General features: G+C 33.9%; 1 protein-coding gene and 1 long non-coding RNA gene across 4 annotated transcripts in view; one reads left to right on the top strand and one right to left on the bottom strand.

The window, feature by feature from the left end:
- LOC138309166 (potassium voltage-gated channel subfamily KQT member 1-like) overlaps positions 1–19,626 on the bottom strand; it is a 126,599-nt gene that overhangs the window by 32,107 nt on the left and 74,866 nt on the right. The gene's annotated exons all lie outside the window — the stretch shown is intronic.
- LOC138309169 (uncharacterized) overlaps positions 4,338–19,626 on the top strand; it is a 28,956-nt gene continuing 13,667 nt past the window's right edge. Inside the window, exons 1-3 of one of the 2 annotated variants that reach the window (XR_011206206.1) lie at positions 4,338–4,379; positions 7,141–7,265; positions 19,329–19,453. This is a non-coding gene — a long non-coding RNA (uncharacterized lncRNA). The remainder of the gene's footprint in view (positions 4,380–7,140; positions 7,266–19,328; positions 19,454–19,626) is intronic. The other variant, XR_011206207.1, reaches the window with a different exon arrangement.

Genomic DNA, 19,626 nt, shown 5'->3' with positions numbered 1-19,626 from the left:
CAGAATGGATTTATACAAAGGCCATGATTTACCATAAAACTTTAAATTAATTGTACATGCATGTGTAAAAAAGAATTATTAAAAGAATTCCTATCTGACTGGCATATCTTATTTCTAGAGTTCGTCATTTGAGATTGATGTAACTGTCATGTTCGAATTGCAGAAAACAATTAAAGCACAAACTAAATGCAGATTGTATTCCGGTTGAAATTGAATCCGGAAAAAGCAATCTTACCACCATGCAATTTTGCCGATTTTTAACACTGTTTTTGACAAATTAAGGGCTAACTCCCATCATTGTGCCGCAATAAGAATTTGAGCCAATCACTAATAGGAACAATGGTATACACACGTTCAAATTGAATAGTCTCGAGCTAGAAATAAATTACTGTTGGAATCTGTCAAACGTAAGATTAATTATGGGGTAGTGTGTAAGTTTTGTTGTTGTGAAGAACCTCTCGTTGATTTTGTGGTTATTTTTGTGTTCTATATTGTTATCACTGTTCCATCAACTAACCACGGCTATTTCAACAAATTAAATTATCTTAAAATTACAAGCCACAAAAGACAGCACCCACGACTATATCGTGTTAAAATGCAAACCAAAATATGTTTGCGTGAGAATTCGTTTTGGGATGTTGGTAGAGATGTAGCATGGACTGAACGATAGTACTACATGTAGTTTCTACCTTAGTTCTATAACCAAAGCAATGATTATAAAGTTACAAGCTAGATCAGAAAGCACAAATGAATATTTATGAGCATTTCATGTTATATTGTTAACCAAGATATTTTTGTGTGGAATTCGTTTTAGGATATATCGTAGATAGTAGAGACATAGCATGGACTGAATTATACCAACTAGTTTCTGCCTTAGTTTTATAGAAGTAAAGCCTTTCAAATTTTAAACTGGTCCATTATGTAAGAATGTGCATGTTTAAATGATAAGGTCCCAACGGGAAAAAAATACTTATGAACCAGTTTACCAACTGCAACAACGTTTAAAAGGTACAAAATAGAAAAAGTAAAGAAAGTATTTGAAATGGGACCAGACACATGAACAAGTTGTTGGTTTTAAAGATGATATTTCCATACCACTGATTCAGTTACTTGTTTATCGTCTACGTGATTTCGCCTTCTAGACTTTGTCTCACCTCCTAAATGAGACATTGAAGTTGTCTCGTGATCAAGTATCCCAACAACAAAGATTGATAGGGTACGGGTTTTTTTGGAATTGCGAATATATTGAAACAAGCTACTATCAGAATTAGACCATCTTTCAGCCAATCAGCGCATAGACTGTATCCCAGTCAATCGTCTTACTTTTTATATAATAGTAAGTATATATATTAAACAGATCTGTTTGTTTAAATGTTGGGTTGATAACATGATGTAGCACATGCCTGTGTTGGGATTACGGTTGATTGATCCATTACCATTCAGTGAATAAACTTTGGGGAAAAGGTAAAGAGAAATTATCAGGACAAATATAAATTGTTTGTCCTCTCTTCTGAAACTGTGATGAAATTAGCTTAGTTTATCGTTATCAACATTGTGTCAGGAATGTACGTAAAATAAACATATTAATAAAGAAACATCAACAGTTGAATAAGAACCAAGGCAATCCCTAAATATGTTAAACATGATATTGTCTGGGCTAGAAGTCTGGACTAGACGAATCTCAAGAGGTTTAATTTCAAATGAAATCGGGTTGCAATACATGTGCTTTGCAGTTTTGTGATTGTTTCTTGTTCGAAAGCATATTATCATATAGACAATACGGAATTGCAACCTTCCATACTTAAGCCCTGTTGAGAATTGCAGCAACGAAGGCTGCATTTATGTATAACAGAGGTATGAATATTGGACTGCAATAACATTGATTGATTGTTGAACATTGTAGTTCAGTATTTTCAAAGCCTGCTGTTATTCTGCAAACTACTTTATTTTCGCGAGAAACAAATTCTTGCGTAATTTTGCGAGAGCTCGAACGCGAAGTGAAATGTTTTGCAAATACATAATAATAAAACGTATATACAGACATGAATGCAGGTATGTCATGTACATCCCTTGGTTGCAAGAATGTTGACAATAACGATCACGCGAAACATTATATACGGGAAAATAAAGTGATTTGCAGTCGGTGACATCCCATAATATTTAGCTCTATCTCGACAATCTAATCTGTTACCGTACAGCCGGTTTATTTCGCGTACCAAAATTTTCGCGATTTGATCTAAAACTGAGGAAATTAAATTGAAACGATTTTAAATGTTCGCGATATGGATTTAGGGGTAGATATCATTCAACCATTTTTCAATATTTCGCTGGACAAGTTTTCGCGATCCTAGCAACGTGCCGCGAAATTGCAAAAATACCCTACCTGCGAAAATATCCGACAGTACGGTATATCAAAAACAATTTAAAATTCAACAAGTCAAAGTTGTTAACAAAAAGGCGATTTATTGTAATTTTTATCTTATTTGAAAAACATTATGTATCCAACTTCAGTTGCTAAATGTTGGTACAATAAACAAAAAGTTGCAATTCTGCAATCTCCAGTTGAACACGGTATCAAATGCTATCCTAGTGTGATTTATTGTTGTATTTCGTGTGAGAAACAATTCAATTCTTAACAAATACTGAAGAAAATTAAATTTCATATTTATTCTTAAAACGTTTTGCATTTCATTTATCCATAGTACATATGAACTGATACATTTTGTAGGTTAATGCATACTGAATATACTGATGTCAAAAAACGTTGATATTAATTACTACGTCTGTTTCCTCAACGGAACTGAACAAACGAGTCCATCCTGTGTGATATATCATATCAAGCTGTGTGCACTTTAAACGAATAGTGACAAAGTGATTTCAACCAATAACCGCTGGGAATGCCATTCAGGAGCTAGAATGGAAACGCCCATCTCGGATAATCCAGGGGTTTAGATCATTTACGATCTCCACACCATTGGACTATATCATAGTAAAACTAGTGCCAACATAACAGAACAGGTAATTTAGTCTTTTGATGCCAATCAAAATATAATTTTTTGCTGGCCTGTGATTGGTTCAGATTTTTTCCTCTGTGCTACATTCAGTTTTACTACGAGATAGTCCAGGGTTGCAGAGATCGTAAGTGATCGGAACCTCTGGAGTATCAAGGATGGGAAACACCGTAAGGTTGTTATGACAACGATATCCGGTTTAGGAAATTAAAAAAAAAGTTTAAATGTTGCATAATTTAAGTGTACAAAATTTTAATGACAGATTATCTACATTAGTTATAGTTTCACTTTTATAGGATAGTATACTTTCACCGTCATTTAACTACCCCTAGAAAATGTTTTTTGTGACTTTGAAGGCATAATTAAAAAATACTTGACCAATCTTAGGTCTACAGATCGAGTAATGCTTTGAAGATTGGAGGAAACGACACCCAAATCCATATCCACACAATGCACCGTTATTATTTTTTTTTGTTATTCTCCGCATCAAACTAAATGTCACATCGGTTATCGTACACACAGGCTTTCAGCTGTGTGATGACATAGTTCAGGGGTGGATAACAGGCATTGATATTAACCTTTGGAGTACCGAGGATGATCTGAAAGGGGACACGTTCATAACCATCATCATCAGTAATATCATCATCATTATCATTGTCCTATCCACATGATGGCCAATCAGTGATTCCACACGCCCAGTTAACAGTGAAACACAAAAGTATACACTTAGTTGCCATCGTGAAGCTTAGCTTGATGGTCATCATCGGAGCTTTATATCCCAAATGTTATAACAAAACTCTTTTCATTAGTTACACAGAGTGACTTTAATGTGATGTCTCTGTATATTTTCCCTATGGTATTGTCAACATTCACGTTTTATATCTGTCACATAAACTCAGTTTTTATCTTGAAACTGCAACACCCGTATAGTTTGTTATATTTGAGGGGCTGAAATATTGCGATTTACCTAGGAAGACAATTTTCAAATTTTGATAAATCAACAATTCGTATTCAGGCTTCGGGAGAGTATTTCATATTATTTTTCACATAATTTCAATGATAAAGAAATCGAAACAATATCAATGTCTTGCAAAATCGCGAAAGTATCATCCCATCGAATATAACCCATTGTACAGTTATTTAACTACTGACTGTAAATATTTGAAATTGGGTTCTGTTAACATTGTTAAACAGTAACCAATGTAAAAGATTTCTATTTTTAAATACTTACATCGTACATATTTTTGAAATCCCGTTGTGTTTACGTTATGTAGTTCAACGTGCGTTTGTTTTGTTATCGTCGGCTCCATTTTGTAATCCGGGAAGCTTTCACGTAGCTGGCTGACTCGTCTCTCTCTACTCTAGCAGGTTAGTACTATATGTACTATGTAGGACATTAGATAAATTTCGGCCCTATGCCTCCAAATTGTCAGTATGTTATAGATTAGTACTATTGGGGACTGGGTGGTCTTCTCCCGCTGTAGGCATGTGTTAACTTTCGTAGTCAGGGTATTTTTATGTTGTAAGTTACAGGGTTGGGCCGGATGGTTGTAATGCACAGTGCAGGTATAATGTAGGTCTGTTAAGTCTACATTAGGGATTTTGTCAGCCCTTCCGTTGTAAATATTCCATGATTCATTCATTCATCTACTTCATATTAATGAATTGTTGAACATTACCTACTGTGTTGTTGTGTCATTGATCTGTAGCCAGCATTCGAACTCGATACAGAATCACAGAGTCAAGCTCACCTAAATATCACTATACGAGGTCTATACGTTTGGGCTGAACACCCAAAACTTTTACACGTATATATTTCGTAAGAAAAGGTTGCAAGTAGTACAATCAAAACATGTACTGGAAATGTGCTTTGGTAAAATCCCAAGTATCCTCTATTGAATCACTAAATATACATTACGTCAAAAATATTTTTAATCAGGCCTTTGAGATCCGGGTTGAGCAATGATTTGGAGTTTTTTTCTAGTAGGTATACATATGAAAATGAAATGCACTTTAAAATCCCTTACGAAACAATTATTAGATATAACTGTTGTCACATATTATACTCTCCATATGCGGACTCTTCATATCATATTTCTCGATCGAGGATGAACAGCAGTTTAGTTTATTTTCAGATAAGAATGCAGAGAAATATGAAACGTACTTTAATGTCCTTTACGAAAATGTATTGTAATCTCAAAACAGTATGCCACGATCCGTAAAATCAATATTTTGGTTTGTTTTCTACAAATAATAGATGCAAAAATGAAATGTACTTTTGATATATTTCTACTTATTTTTTACTTAACAATTATACCTTTTAAACTTTTTATCATAGTTCTTGATCTAGGAAGATCAATAGCTTAGTTCAAATTTTATTACGAATACAGACAAAAAATGAAATGCACTTCGGGATAACACTAAGCATCCTCTGCTGAACAACTTCAATAGAAATACTATCTCGTCAACAACAATAAACATTAAGCTTGTAGATTTGATCATTAGCCATGGGAATAACACAGCTGAACAAATAGCTGTACTTATCACCGTACATGGTCCCTTTCATATAGAAGCAAAACTGTCGATAACGGCTTCTCGTCCTCAGTATTGCATTTCTGAAAACGGCCATGACGATGTAATTAAGAAACCGGAGTCTGGTAAAATATCCGGCTTTGGGTCGTAATCGAGTAGTGCGACTTTAGATTGATGTGTTTCTATATATTTCTTACATTGTGACGCTGTTCCCTAGCTTCCCTTAGACAATTTATGGAATTAACACTAATTACTAGAGGCCGTTTGAAATTAAATGTCTCGAGAAATCTCCATGAACCGATTTGTTGGGTCTCAGAGAGTCAGACCGGTAATTGTCTTGGCATTGGAATAGGGTAGTTTAACAGATCAATTCCTGGCGTCAAGCAAATATCGCGACACATCACGAGACATCACAGACTTTAAACCGGATATAGGTATGCTAAGCCAGCTATCGAAAGTAAAATACCTTTTACAAATTGCATATACACGATTATTGATGCATAAACATGGAAAGACTTGAAATCCAGTTAAGTAAATGCATATCAGTATTATCTTGCCTTTTTCCGGTGTTTGGAAGTAATGGTTTTTCCTTTGATTTAAAACATACAATCCATTTAACAGTAAGGATCAATTAATACACATTTACCTACATACATAAATTTGTTCATTGTTACATTGAATCAGTCAACAACATGAGTCATAGACGGAATTTTTCACGTTGCAATTCAGTCTTTGAAATGTGGAAAATTTATTAGATATTATGAATTACTAAAAAAACATTTTCAAACTGCTACGTATATGTATGGTCCCCGCCACATACATGACAATGAGGTTCTTTACTAACCTTTTTTGTGGACAAGATTTTCGATGAGAAACTATTCATACAGGTGTCGATTTCAGGGGCAATTAACTTCGTAGCACACATTTACAATGAATACAACTTTCTTTCATGACCACCTACATGTACAGGATCTATAATACTATGATAGTCAGCTCTTAGTTTACAGATTTTTTTTTTCAGTGTAAGAATACTTCCGTGACTGATTTCCCAATATAAATCAAGTTCATATTCTGATTGTTTAACTGTCCTAGAGTGAACATCATTTGATGAGAGACTATTTCAAGTATTAACGACTCGCTGTGTAAAAGAGTGTTTTCTCCAACACAGCCTTCAATACATTTTATAATCATGCCCACAGGTACATGGTTGATCGAAAACAATTTATTTCGCTACTTCCATGTCTTATTACCCAGAAAGTAATTTATAGACTTCAATCATATCCCCACGTGACCGCCTGTATGCTAACGTTGAGCTTACGCAAACTTTATATGTAGTACAAAATGGAGAGACCTGGCATTTGCTGTATTGCTCGACGTTGAACGTTTTCCATTGTTGTTACATGCCTTTACAAATAAGTCAACAGGCTAGAACAGAGTAGAACCGCATATTCAATATGAGACCTTACTATTGCCAATCAGCACACACCCATAGACAGTCGAAAGAGCATAAACACTGGCAGCTCCATTGTATTAGCGTATCTCTCATGAGTTATAACGACATTGTAGCTTATTAGAACTTATTTTTATTAATGTCTAGATTGGATGTCATGGCGACCCTATAACGGACGTGGTCATACAGACGAGCCCTACAAGTCTGGCGGTAATTGGCTTATGTCCCAAACCACGAATACGTTTAGTAGAGACAGTATCAGGAAAAAACTGGTAATCAGAATTTAACCTTTTTTTTCTCTGTGCAACTGATGGTTAAATATCCATTTTAGTTTCTGTGAACCATCTTATTTTCGAGGCGACTTAATTTAACATTTTCATACAAGACAATTAAAATTCGCGATCGAGACTCTTAAGTTCGACTTGTTCCCTTTATCTGAAACGTCTTCGCGGCAATTTAATTCTCGCGATTTCTTATCGACCAACAATTACGTGGTAACACTAATTACACGCGAAGATAAGTTGGTTAACAGTATCGATTTGATTTATCAGATTACTATGTCGATCTATTATGAAATGAAAAATGAAAACAGCAGTACTTTCTCTATGAGATGTGAAAACAACTTTGGTTTTATTTCGGACATGATAGCAATTTAATGTTTTGTGAAGGACACGGTAATAACAGTATCTTTATAGTAGAATATGGAAATAACAATACCTTTGTGTAGGATATGCATATAACAGACGTCCGATATACAAAATAACATCTACCAAAACAATGATGTTTGGTTACGGTATAGTGCTATAGAGATTTTATATCCAGATTACCGATTTCTCATTATATAATGATACTCAATAACTGAACTGGTCACTCATTATATAATAATACTCAATAACCGTACAGATTACTCATTATATAATAATACTCAATAACCGTACTGATCACACATTATATAATAATACTCAATAACCGTACAGATCACTCATTATATAATAATACTCAATAACCGTACAGATTACTCATTATATAATAATACTCAATAACCGTACTGATCACTCATTATATAATAATACTCAATAACCGTACTGATTACTCATTATATAATAATACTCAATAACCGTACTGATTACTCATTATATAATAATACTCAATAACCGTACTGATCACTCATTATATAATAATACTCAATAACCGTAAGATTACTCATTATATAATAATACTCAATAACCGTAAAGATTACTCATTATATAATAATACTCAATAACCGTAATGATCACCCATTATATAATAATACTCAATAACCGTACTGATTACTCATTATAGAATAATACTCAATAACCGTAATGATCACCCATTATATAATAATACTCAATAACCGTAAGATTACTCATTATATAATAATACTCAATAACCGTAATGATCACCCATTATATAATAATACTCAATAACCGTATGATCACTCATTATAAAATAATACTCAATAACCGTACATATTACTCATTATATAATAATACTCAATAACCGTACTGATCACTCATTATAAAATAATACTCAATAACCGTAAAGATTACTCATTATATAATAATACTCAATAACCGTACTGATCACTCATTATATAATAATACTCAATAACCGTACTGATTACTCATTATATAATAATACTCAATAACCGTATGATTACTCATTATATAATAATACTCAATAACCGTACTGATTACTCATTATAAAATAATACTCAATAACCGTAAAGATTATTCATTATGTAATAATACTCAATAACCGTATGATCACCCATTATATATAATTACTCAATAACCGTACTGATTACTCATTATAAAATAATACTCAATAACCGTACAGATTACTCATTATAAAATAATACTCAATAACCGTATGATCACCATTATATAATGATACTCAATAACCGTACTGATCACTCATTATATAATAATACTCAATAACCGTAATGATCACCCATTATATAATAATACTCAATAACCGTACTGATTACTCATTATAGAATAATACTCAATAACCGTACTGATTACTCATTATATAATAATAGTCAATAACCGTATGATTACTCATTATATAATAATACTCAATAACCGTACTGATCACTCATTATATAATAATACTCAATAACCGTAATGATCACCCATTATATAATGATACTCAATAACCGCACTGATCACTCATTATTTAATTATACTCAATAACCGTAATGATCACCCATTATATAATGATACTCAATAACCGCACTGATCACTCATTATTTAATTATACTCAATAACCGTACTGATTACTCATTATATAATAATACTCAATAACCGTAGTGATTACTCATTATATCATAATACTCAATAACCGTACTGATCACTCATTATATAATAATACTCATTATTATACCTCACTTTTATTTAGAATGTTCTGATTGGATTAAACTTAATCACATGACATTGAATAAGTTAGATGTTTCCCCGGAATTGGAAGGCGAGGGAAATAACCCCAGGGAAATAACCCCCGAGGGAAATAACCCCAGGGAAATAACCCCCGAGGGAAATAACCCCAGGGAAATAACCCCTTGGAAGCTCCGCACGTGACCGGAAGTTGACGTCATCTGCAACGTCAACCAACAATGGCAACGCTGTTGTTTATTTTTTTGTAGCCCAACGAATTAACAACGTTGTTGTTGGGAAATATCTTCATGGATTCTTTTAACAGAGATTTTTTTTCTTTTGATTTTGTTCGGTATGATAAAATAATTATGTCCCTATGTGTCGGGATACATCTAGAATTGTCTCCCTGAAAAGAGTTATTTTCTCTCGGGCTTCGCCCTCGAGAAAATAACTCTTTCCAGGGAGACAATTCTAGATGTATCCCTCCACAGAGGGCCATAATTGTATATAACAGTATGATTTCTCATTATATAATGATACTCAATAACTGTACTGATCACTCATTATATAATAATACTCAATAACCGTACTGATCACTCATTATATAATAATACTCAATAACCGTACTGATTACTCATTATATAATAATACTCAATAACCGTACTGATCACTCATTATATAATAATACTCAATAACCGTAAAGATTACTCATTATATAATAATACTCAATAACCGTAATGATCACCCATTATATAATAATACTCAATAACCGTACAGATTACTCATTATAGAATAATACTCAATAACCGTAATGATCACCCATTATATAATAATACTCAATAACCGTAAGATTACTCATTATAAAATAATACTCAATAACCGTAAAGATTACTCATTATATAATAATACTCAATAACCGTAATGATCACCCATTATATAATAATACTCAATAACCGTACTGATTACTCATTATATAATAATACTCAATAACCGTATGATTACTCATTATATAATAATACTCAATAACCGTACTGATTACTCATTATATAATAATACTCAATAACCGTATGATCACTCATTATATAATAATACTCAATAACCGTACTGATCACTCATTATATAATAATACTCAATAACCGTATGATCACTCATTATATAATAATACTCAATAACCGTATGATCACATATTATATAATGATACTCAATAACCGTAATGATCACCCATTATATAATGATACTCAATAACCGCACTGATCACATATTATATAATAATACTCAATAACCGTACTGATCACCCATTATATAATTATACTCAATAACCGTACTGATCACTCATTATATAATAATAGTATTTGTTTTAATGGTGATTACAAATACTAGCACTAGTAATGCAAAAAAATATACATAATGTAACTTGAATTGGTGACAACCTTTTGCTTGTTTCCTGTTTTTAGAAAAAACTGTTTTTTGTTAAAAAATAAAAAAAACCAAAATAACAAATCCTTGAAAAGTATAATGTTCTACGAATACACTCTCTTTTCAGGCAAATAGAAACGGTAGCCAGACTTCAAATATGGCGAAAATTCATCTAAATTCACATCATTTATTACGTAAATTGGCACTTCACACCGTATAGTCAATGTTTCTATTCAGTGTGACCAGTGGTCAGCGAGTAGCATTGGTCACTCTCTAAATCTCCTCATACTGACCAATATAACACGTCTTTCTATTATTTTAATATTGAATGGCAGCCGCGGGCGCACAATCTATATAGCATCAAAGCCTTCCTCTTTACAGGAACGTCTGTTCGCCTACTGGTATAGTCATTTTCCAGTGTGGTGCTGATGCTTCCCATGTCTATAAATAAATATACAGTGAAACCTGACTTAACCGACCACTGACTTTTCCGACATCCTCTTATTCATTCCGGCCACAAATGTCAAGTATATTGCAAGTTATTTTGTTACAGAAATAAGCCTAATCTTATACACTGCTCCTAAAATAATAGCCTGAATTGCTTAACATATTCAAGGCATCGATGTATTTTCGGAAATAACAATTTATATGTTTGTTCCGTGTCAACTTGATAGATCTGCTTGATATAAAATAAACAAAAAATAGATTCAGTATGGAAATAAATCATTTATATAATTATCAAATGCCATCAAAATATCGTGTGCCGCAATGTAGTTAGGATAGCCTGTACACGTATAAATATTAAATAGCATTAGTGAAATTAGCAAGTAATATCAGATAAAATTGAAGTATTACCTGATCGACATTTTACGTTAACTGTATCATCAGAACTACAATTCGTTGATCCTATCATTAACATCATGTGCCCCTATCACAGCAGAAAATATGGCGATTTACTTTTTGGCATTTATTTGTGTGGATTATTTGTGTGGTTAATTAGTGGGGATTATTTGTGGGGATTGTTTGTGTGGTTTATTTATGTGGTTTGTTTGTGGGGATTATTTGTGGGGTTTATTTGTGGGGTTTATTAGTGGAGTTTATTTGTGGGGATTATTTGTGGGGTTTATTTGTGGGGATTATTTGTTGGGTTTATTTGTGGGGATTATTTGTGGGGTTTATTTGTGGGGATTAATTGTGTGGTTTATTTGTGTGATTTATTTGTGGGGATTATTTGTGGGGTTTATTTGTGGGGATTATTTGTGGGGTTTATTTGTGGGGTTTATTTGTGGGGATTATTTGTGTAATTTATTAGTGTGATTTATTTGTGGGATCATTTGTGGGGTTTATTTGTGGGGATTATTTGTGGGGTTTATTTGTGTGGTTTATTAGTGGGAATTATTACTGTGGTTTATTTGTGTGGTATATTTGTGCGGTTTATTTGTGGGGATTATTTGTACAGTTTATTTGTGGGGATTATTTGTGGGGTTTATTTGTGAAGATTATTTGTGTAGTTTATTTTGTGGGGATTGTTTGTTGAATTTATTTGTGGGGATTATTTTTGGGGATTATTTGTGTGGTTTATATGTGTGGTTTATTTGTGAGGATGATTTGTGGGGTTTATTTGTGTGGTTTATTTGTGGGGATTATTTGTGGGCTTTTTTTGTGGGGTTTATTTGTGGGGATTATTTGTGGGGTTTATTTGTGGGGATTATTTGTGGGGTTTATTTGTGGGCTTTTTTTCGAGAATCCTTCGGAAAGTGTCTGCGAGAGTGTGTGCTCTGTAAATTCGTGATTTTGAAAATTTCCTTGAGGTATTAAAATTCGCGAATTCGGTACGTGAAATATGCGAATTTAACGAAATGAAAACTCCGCGATTATAAACAATTACATAGTAATTTTTGAAAGATGATATCGTTGTTGACAAGGTACCCTTCTTTCACTTGTCTCAGATTAAAGATTGTAAACTGCTCTGGTATACATCTACATGTCCGGTAAGTATATGTCATGGCGTGGAGTCCGTCGTTCGTCAACTTTTCACAAAAATCCTCGCTTGTTATGAACGACTGAATGGATGTTGATCTGAAGCTTTGGTAAAGGGAAACCAATCTTAAATAAATGATGGGTCAGTCCCAGGAGGCATGAGGGGAGGAGCCTATCAGTGAAAATATAGCAAATGCATTCTTTAAAAAGCATTCTTCTGTAATGTCGAAGGAATATAATTTTGTCGGAAGCTTCCTTGGGTGAAGGGGAACCAATTTGGAATAAACGGTTGGTCTGGTCCCACAGGGGCCCGAGTGGCTGGGCCATATATGGGAAATGTAACAATTTTTTAAAACCCTTTTGTAGAAAAAAACCCGATTCATTTCAATTTTAAAGCCTTCAGGTTGGTACCGTAGATACGCGTCCATTTTTGCTTGTAAAAATATTTTAAATATTTTATACTAAATATTCTCCATAATTTTAATTCTTGTTCTAAATCACAAATATTCTAAAACACTGTACATCAGTATTGATGTGTCAATCATTTATCCTTTGTTTGGTTGTGTAATCGCCCTTGAAAATATTATGTAGGTTATGCAGCAAATATGCATGTGGTGATAATCTAATTTAATTGCACAGCCGATGGATACGATTTCTTTATGGTACTATTTGAAATGGCAATGATACTGAAACATTATCAAAATGACACTAATCTTTTCCTTCATAACTTCCTGGATTAAGCATTAATTAATATATAGAAATTAATAAATAGTATGGAAACGTTAATGAATGAGTCTTAGGCAGACAGGAAAAATGATTTCACGATGATGAGAACGGAAATGATAAAAGGATTAATCAAATACTGAAAAAATAATAATATGGTTTCAAATAAATCATATTGATGCTTGAGCAAAATAAAATGTCAATTAAAATTTGATAAAATGAAACAAGACACATCAATAGATAAGGAATAATTTTTTATCATGATGTTTTCGTGGAATGAAAAATTCTCATCGCTCCTTCTTTGATGCTAATTCCCGTTAAGAAATGTTCGCGATGTGCGCATGTCTAAATGGCATGTTAATTAGCTGAATCGACCTATATAATCCACACACTAGGTACAACACCTTAAAGTTATATGTGCCGTAACTGGGCGGAAATTTTGACATGCTCTTTTTTCATCGTAAATCTATTAAAAACCATAAGGTTTGATGAATATAGTTCTGTCCCCTGGCCGAGACACACCAAAGTCTACAAAAGTGGTAGTTTCTGCTCCTGCGTAGCGCTCAGCATTCAGGGAGTGGGACAACTGGTTCGCCCGTTGTCAGTATAATGTGACCGGGTGGGGTGTGTTGCTTGGTGTCTTCGGCGGCATGCTTCAGTGATATAGCACTATAAAAAGGGCAACAGTTCCACTATACAAGAAGACACAACATGAACATACCGCAGTCTCCCAAAACACGCACCTCGCACAACATACACGCAACACACCACATACATGGGAGGCCGTCCTTACATGACCATAGCTGTTAATAGGACGTTAATTAATCAAACAAACAAACAAACAAAAATTGATGAATATAGCTGTAAAAACCATTCAAATGGCTTCAGATGACTTAAAAACGTTAGTTATAATACAGAAATATTGTACTGAAAAATTGTTGTTTTTATGCCTTATGTATGTTTAAATGAAAACATACCTGCAGAAAGCACTTTACAGTTATTAATAAAATTGTAAAAATGTGTAATGAAATTGTAGACCACAATTTGGCTTCATGGTCTGACCGTATGTACTCATTTCACTTCACTATTGACGTAAATAAATGATTTTTGGCAGTACTGCCAAAATTCATTTTCAGCTCTTATTTGTACATGTAAAATTAAAACCTATGCATTGAAAGTACTGTAATTTTCAAAACGTTTGTAATTTTTGGTGATGAATAACATATTAAAAACTCATCTTGATTCGTGAGTATGAAAAGTAAGGCACATATAACTTTAAAGGAACCGTTACCCCTTCCTGCTGTGATTAAGAATTGCATGAATGCGAATGGCATTAATGCTCACAGAATTGTATAAGTGGAATAAGCTTTAGGCACCGAAGTAGGCTGCTATGAATTCCAAATATATCGAGTCTATTGCATGTTTCGCCCTCACATTTGATATCAACTGTACTTCACGTGTATTATTGAGAGAAAAAAAAATGATTAAATATCCTTTGCCGAATTCAAAGTCTTAGTTATTAAATGCTGTTTTGTTATATTGTTATTTGGCTTTCCTTCATGCGCTTGCATGTTCGATCCTTTTTTTCGCAATGCTAGCTGATGATTGTTGTTTTTCTCCATGTTAAAAACCTTTGACTTCTTAAGTAAGTCCTTGATTGGCCATAAATACATTCTATTAGTACCTGAATTTTAACATGACACATCCGCACCGTCTGCATCAGACAGTTAATTATGCTCTGTCTGTTGTGCTTAATAAAATCGCGTTATAAGAAAGCTTTTGCATGGCACATTTGTATGTGTATACATATATTTGCACGTAGAGAGCAATAGCAAAGTTGACGAATATCTAAAACGCAATGTCTATCAAATGTCACCCATGCAACAATTGTACAATGAATGTAAACCTGCACTTTTTTACGTTGCGACCTTTAACATAACGTTGTCCAAATAAGAACTCTTTTTGAGGATTACTGTAGAAAATAATAAAAAAATAAATTGCTTAATGATTGAACCAGATTTCCCCCTAAACATTTCACAAAGATATACCTCCAGTTCTCATTACAGGTTTTGTAGTTATGTCAGCAGAATTACATATTTGTAACTATGACAGCAGAATTACAGGTTTTGTAACTATGTCAGCAGAATTACAGGTTTTGTAACTATGTCAGCAGAATTACATATTTGTAACTATGACAGCAGAATTACAGGTTTTGTAACTATGTCAGCAGAATTACAGGTTTTGTAACTATGTCAGCAGAATTACAGGTTTTGTAATTATGTCAGCAGAATTACAGGTTTTGCAACTATGGCAGCAGAATTACAGGTTCGCGGTGGCCGAGTGGTTAAGATGTCCCGACATATTACCACAAGCCCTCCACCTCTGTAATGCGGGTTCGAATCCCATGTGGGGCAGTTGCCAGGTACTGACCGCTGGTCGGTGGTTTTTCTCCGGGTACTCCGGCTCTCCTCCACCAACAAACCTGGCACGTCCTTACATGACCCTGGCTGTTAATAGGACGTAAAAATAAATAAACCAAACCAAATTGTAACTATGTCAGCAGTATTACAGGTTTTGTAACTATGGCAGCAGAATTACAGGTTTTGTAACTATGACATCAGAATTACAGGTTTTGTAACTATGTCAGCAGAATTACAGATTTTGTAACTATGTCAGCAGAATTACAGGTTTTGTAACTATGGCAGCAGAATTACAGGTTTTGTAACTATGTCAGCAGAATTACAGGTTTTGTAACTATGGCAGCAGAATTACAGGTTTTGTAACTATGTCAGCAGAATTACAGGTTTTGTAACTATGGCAGCAGAATAACAGGTTTGTAACTATGTCAGCAGAATTACAGGTTTTATAACCATTTCATCAGAATTACATGGTTTTTTGTCACTATGGCGGTAGAATTACAGGTTTCGTAACTATGGCAGCAGAATTACAGGTTTTGTAACTGTGTCAGCAGAATTACAGGTTTTGTAACAATGGCAGCAGAATTACAGGTTTTGTAACTATGTCAGTATAATTACAGGTTTAATAACCATTTCATCAGAATTACATGGGTTTTTTGTCACTATGGCGGTAGAATTACAGGTTATGTAACTTTGTCAGCAGAATTACAGGTTTTGTAACTATGTCAGCAGATTTACAGGTTTTATAACTATGTCAGCAGTATTACAGGTTTTGTAACTATGTCAGCAGAATTACAGGTTTTGTAACTATGGCAGCAGAAATACAGGTTTTGTAATTATGTCAGCAGTATTACAGGTTTTGTATTTAATGCAGCAGAGTTACAGGTTTGGTAACTATGTCAACAGAATTACAGGTTTTGTAACTATGTCAGCAGAATTACAGGTTTTGTAACTATGGCAGCAGAATAACAGGTTTGTAACTATGGCAGCAGAATTACAGGTTTTGTATTTAATGCAGCAGAGTTACAGGTTTTGTAACTATGGCAGCAGAATTACAGGTTTTGTAACTATGTTAGTATAATTACAGGTTTTGTAACTATGTCAGCAGGATTACAGGTTTTGTAACTATGTCAGCAGAATTACAGGTTTTGTAACTATGTCAGCAGAATTACAGGTTTTGTAACTATGTCAGCAGAAATACAGGTTTTGTAACTATGGCAGCAGAATTACAGGTTTTATAACCATTTCATCAGAATTACAGGTTTTGTAACTATGTCAGCAGAATTACAGGTTTTGTAACTATGTCAGCAGAATTACAGGTTTTGTAACTATGGCAGCAGAAATACAGGTTTTGTAACTATGTCAGCAGTATTACAGGTTTTGTAACTAATGCAGCAGAGTTACAGGTTTGGTAACTATGTCAGCAGAATTACAGGTTTTGTAACTATGTCAGCAGAATTACAGGTTTTGTAACTATGGCAGCAGAATTACAGGTTTTGTAACTATGACATCAGAATTACAGGTTTTGTAACTATGTCAGCAGAATTACAGGTTTTGTAACTATGGCAGCAGAATTACAGGTTTTGTAACTATGACATCAGAATTACAGATTTTGTAACTATGTCAGCAGAATTACAGGTTTTGTAACTATGTCAGCAGAATTGCAGGTTTTTTTTTAACTATGGCAGCAGAATTGCAGGTTTTTTTAACTATGGCAGCAGAAATACAGGTTTTGTAACTTTGTCAGCAGAATTACAGGTTTTGTAACTATGTCAGCAGAATTACAGGTTTTGAAACTATGGCAGCAGAATTACAGGTTTTGTAATTATGGCAGCAGAATAACAGGTTTGTAACTATGGCAGCAGAATTACAGGTTTTGCAACTATGGCAGCAGAATTACAGGTTTTGTAACTATGGAAGTAGAATTACAGGTTTTTTTAACTATGGCAGCAGAATTACAGGTTTTGTAACTTTGTCAGGAGAATTACAGGTTTTTTTAAATATGGCATCATAATTACAGGTTTTGAAACTATGGCATCAGAATTACAGGTTTTGTAACTATGGCAGCAGCGCATGCCGGGTTTATGAATAGAGAGCTTTGAAGTATGCATGATGTATGCTCCAGCCTTAGCAGGTCCGAGTACCGAAAATGGAATACCTCCTAAATATAGGTTTTTTTAAATATGGCATCATAATTACAGGTTTTGAAACTATGGCATCAGAATTACAGGTTTTGTAACTATGGCAGCAGCGCATGCCGGGTTTATGAATAGAGAGCTTTGAAGTATGCATGATGTATGCTCCAGCCTTAGCAGGTCCGAGTACCGAAAATGGAATACCTCCTAAATATACTTTGTCTGGACGACGTACGATATTTGTCATTTTGTGCATGTGACCAAAAAATGTTAGTGTTTTTAAAGTTGTTGCACGACGTCATTTCACCATTTCTTTGTCACAATTGCATTATTTTCACCACTAAATAAAGTATTAAAAACAGGATTAACAGGTTTATATAAAAAGTGGTTTCTTAAAACGTTTGTTTTGTACAGTTATGTATTTTGGTTGCAAAATAGATTTGCAGTATTAGACCAAAGTGTTTTATTTTGGGGAGCCACACGGTACAGCTAATATCAGAGACCTGAAAGCATGACTAATACTATGCATTTAAAAAGACCTGTATCAGCAAACTGTTATACCTAACATAACGTTCACCATGGTGTTTGAGTCTTGTGAGTAAGTATTCAAATGTTTGTGTGTCTATTTATGTATTCTATGTAAACTGTTTGAAAATAAAAAAAATTGAAATCAAAGATAATATATTATCTTCCTTATTCACTATGAGATTGTGTTTTAGTTTTTGCAAATGGCAAACACCGGATATTCGTATTTTGACATGCCGAAAGATTGCTTTAACTAAAATTGATAATTTTCATGCCGTTGAACATGCGCATTTTCATTTAAGAAAGTAAACTCACTTGACATTCCAAACGGGCTTTTAAGTATTTAATTATCAAACATTCATACTTTGTATACTACCAGTGCCGAGATCCTACTTAGCATCCCTACGCCCATATCTAGGAATTCTTAGGAAATGCAAAAAAGAAGGAATTAATTTTTGTTATTTTGTGTTTTACATATTGTAACAATTGTGGGCGTTTAAGGATATGCTAGGATTTAACTCATTCACCCCTGAAGACGCATTTAGAACCATCAAAGTCAAAGACCAGACCGGTCCATTATGAAATCTCAGGGGTCGATGAATGAAGAGTTAAGAACGCTGCGGTTAGAGGAGAAGAGATATCGACATACGATGGGTTATTACATACTGCCCCAAATAGCCCCTGTCATGAAGGATCGCACTTGACAACTATTGAATTGGCCTTTTTATTTTTCCTGTTAGGTATGAATGTTTGAATGGTGCACATTATTCCATGGATCCCCATCACTGTCGTTATATTCACCTCTCTACCATGCCATAGTAAAATTGAGGGCTCTGTGTATGACAACGGATCTTGGATAAAACAGGTAGTTTAGTTCTATGATGTATATGAAAAAAAAATCAATACCTGTGTATAGTTTGGCATTTAGTCGAGAGTCGTTCTCTGTAATATTTTCTTGCAAACTGTATAAATCGGATTTTTGACCAAAGATCAAACGATGATCAAAGTCTGATTCAGTATAAATGAAATTTAAGTATG

This window comes from Argopecten irradians, chromosome 15 (genome assembly GCF_041381155.1).
Source record: "Argopecten irradians isolate NY chromosome 15, Ai_NY, whole genome shotgun sequence".
In the NCBI taxonomy this organism is placed as follows: domain Eukaryota; kingdom Metazoa; phylum Mollusca; class Bivalvia; order Pectinida; family Pectinidae; genus Argopecten; species Argopecten irradians.
The sequence above is the reverse complement of the archived record's forward strand: the minus strand, read 5'-3'. Positions and strand labels throughout refer to the sequence as shown.